Consider the following 3419-nt stretch of genomic DNA (forward strand, 5'->3'; position numbering starts at 1 on the left):
CCCATTCGAAAGTAAATTAAACATCTAGATCATAAAAACTCCAAGTCTGGTTTAAAATAGCTTCCTTGCAGCAGGGCACGAGTTGACTACACAGCTTTCGTGCGTAATGAGCAATATATTAATTTATAATTAGTGTAATACAGTAAAGCTCAGCAAATAGCTCTGTGTGCTCCGGATCATTCATCAACAGGAGCAGCAGCTTTTAATGGCTTCCAAGGTTTGCCTGTCCCCTGTAATTGGGAAGTCCGGAATTTATTGTTATTTCTTTTAAGGGGTAATTTGATTGCGACCACACATCTTCATTGCGTGTCTGCTCCCTCTGCGGCGCGGAGCAGATGGCTCCAAAATGGAGTGGCTCAGGAGCACGGGTGTGAGACTTCCCGCAGCCGTCCTGGGAAGCCTGGCTGGGCTTGCCCTGGACTGGCTCCACCGAACTGTTTCCTCCTGCAGGACTGGGGCACTCTCCTAAGGGCTGGGGGGTCTCACGCCCCACGTCCTGCCAGCTGAGCAGGGCAAGGCGAAGTGGGGGACACTGATGGAGCAGCATGTATGGAGGATTTGTAGACTCCCACAGCCCTCCATCCCTAGGCACTCACCTCGCAAGGATGTGTGTGGCAGAGGGATGAGGCGGGGGCCTCCTGGCTCCTACCTAGTGCTCTGATACGTAGTCCCTGCTTTCTCTTGCAGCCCTGGCTGTCCCCAGGCTCCTCCAGGAGCCACTGGCCCAGCAATAGCAAAGGGGAGGATTTTTTTGCTGGAGTTGCCTGATGTAGACAGAGCCTGTGGAGCAGAGAGAGCAAAGCCTGTAGCAGGTGAGGTCACCTGCCAGGACCGACGCGCCGGCGGCAGCAGGGCTAGACAGGGAGAGCGGGTAAATTGTGGGTGGTGTTCTTCAGCGAGCTGTCTCGTAGTCCATCGAGCAGCAAATGAGTGACGAGACTGGAACCTATGAGCCAACGTTGGAGGTTGTGCGATGGAGGAACCTCCTGCGATGGGTTGGACACATCACAAGAAGGCCATCACTGTAATGCAGGGTGTGGGAGGGAGAGAGGAAAAAAGCTAGACCCAAGAAGAGCTGGGCAACCAACATCCAGGACCGGCCAGGGCTTCATCTGATAGCCAAAGCCACCCAGGCGCAGGGTGGAGGGGAGGAGGGCTGCTACAGCACCTAAGGTGCCTCGACACTCACAGCGGCCCCAGGACTGACCTGATCCATCCACTGAAAAATTTAGTCTCTCCAAGGCCCATAACATCAGGGGCCAGGTTTTTGCCAGCCTCTCTGGTAGGCTAATCTACACACCTGTATCTGCTTTGAAATCTAATGTCTGTGGACAATTGGATCCCGCATGCATCATTTACAACCCTACCCTGTTCCCAGCAGGCCTCCTGCGTCTGCATGTCTGCCCCGTAACCTTTGAATTTGGACCCTGAGAGGCAGGCAGTCGTATGCATTGCAGCGGGCTTGCTCCTGTGCTCCCAGGTCCAGGGGTGCTCAGCAGTCGGCTACAGCAAAGCCTGGACGTTGGAGGTAAAGGAAGCCCCCGGGGTAGGAATATTTCCTCACCTACCTCTATACCCCCGTGGCTAAGAGGTAACCGTGTCTGTGGTGAGATGAAGACTAGAAACCCCTTTTTTCCCCCAGGACTTGGACAAAGCAAGGGAATCCTGCAAGATACGGGAAAGAAAAAAAGTGTGTGTGGAGGGGGGGAAGGAACTATTGATAAAAAGCCTAATAGTTCAGATAGGGCCCAATTACCTTACTCAGCCTCACTGGCATTTGAGTGAAATCTGTTTACTTTAAGTCCTAATTTTTTTCCCCTGCATTGAAGCTCTGCGATCTGGAAAGGAGCGTGTTTGTATTTCCATACCATTGCATCAATAAGAGCCTAATTTTGTCTGCTTCCTTATTGAATAATCTGGTGTAATTTAATTAGAATTTGGCTGATGTGAAAGGTAGTTTTGATTGCGTTTGCTCCTGATTATTTGTATTAAACTTTGTGATCTGGAAAGTAATATGTTTGTATTTACTTATTATCATACCAATAGGGACCTGATTTTGCTGGGTTTTCTGCCAAATTATTTGATGAATATAAACAGCAGATTTCATTTGGCTTTTGATTGATTTTTTTTTTTTTTTTCTTCTTCTTGCTATTATTATTAAAACTCTGTGGTCTGGAGAGCAAAGTGTTTGGATTTCTCTAATATTTTATTAACAGAGCTCAGGTTAATCTAGGAGGACTTTTTCATTTGCTCTGAGTAACGGGGCCTAATTGAACTGGTATTTAACATATTAAAATGCAATTAAGACTGGGTTCTTGTCTCATCTCGAACACCGGTGGAGCTGAAGGGAGTGGGTGTCATTGCCAGGCCGGTGCGAGGCCGTCCAGTCCATGGGGGTCTTTGCTGACTTTGTTTTGTATGGGACCAAACCCTTTGGTTTTAGGCTGAAACGGGCTCCTGTGCAGAGGCATCACTCGAGCCCTCGAAGTAGGGAGCCTTGCATGGCATCTTCTTCGCTCCAGCTGAGGAGCAGGACCCCGCACGACGACCTGGAAGCTGCGCGTCCTGGCGAGGGCTGACTATAAAAGGGCAGGACGCTGGTTTTGCACCGAGGGGAGCGGCGACGGGGCCTTCCCACAGGGCTTGCACCCCACAACCCTTGCGGGTCCTTCGGCCTTTGCTTCCCTCAAGTTGCAGAAGCAAGGCTGACGTTAGATATTAAGGTGAAGGTGGTGGAAATCTGGTGTGGGCTCCCAAGCCGCACCCTGGGGGTCTTGACGAGAGGGGTGGACGGCCATCAGATGACCCCAGCGCTCTTTCCTGCCTAGGCAGGGGTTGGATGCGAGGATCTGTTGAGGTCCCTTCTGACCCTGGCATCTATGAATCATTTATGACTCTATGAAAACCTCTCTGGCGAAGGCACTGCAACAGGTCACCCGGAGATGCTGAGCCATCGCCATCGCCATCGCCATCCCTGGAGGCTTTGAAGGCTCGGCTGCACGAGGCCCCGGCTGGGATGATGTAGCTGGAGCTGGTCCTGCTCGGAGCGGGGGCTTGGACTAGCTGCGACCTCCCGGGCGGGCGCACGAGCATCGGTTAAGTGGGATGCTGCCAGGCTTGCCTTGGCTCCGGTTCAGCCGCTTGGGGCCTGGCTCACCCGCGCCGAGCTTCTGCTCCGTGCGGGACACGTTTCGATCACTCGCGTTTCAGGGGCGTACTCGGCAGCCGTGCTGCTGCGAGGAAAAAGCCTTTGCACAGAAAACAAAGTGGTGCCTTTGATTAGACGGAGCGACTGGGAAACGGTAGGAAAACCGCCCTCCCCCGCAAGCTGTCGGGATCAGAGTCCCTTCAGCGGGCTCTGGGGAAAGCGGGCAGGGAATGGACCTGGCTCTGGCAGAGGGGCCGGGGCGGCGGGGAGT

Source organism: Gavialis gangeticus, unplaced genomic scaffold, assembly GCF_001723915.1.
Source record: "Gavialis gangeticus isolate Ggan-Ray unplaced genomic scaffold, GavGan_comp1, whole genome shotgun sequence".
NCBI classification, from domain to species: domain Eukaryota; kingdom Metazoa; phylum Chordata; order Crocodylia; family Gavialidae; genus Gavialis; species Gavialis gangeticus.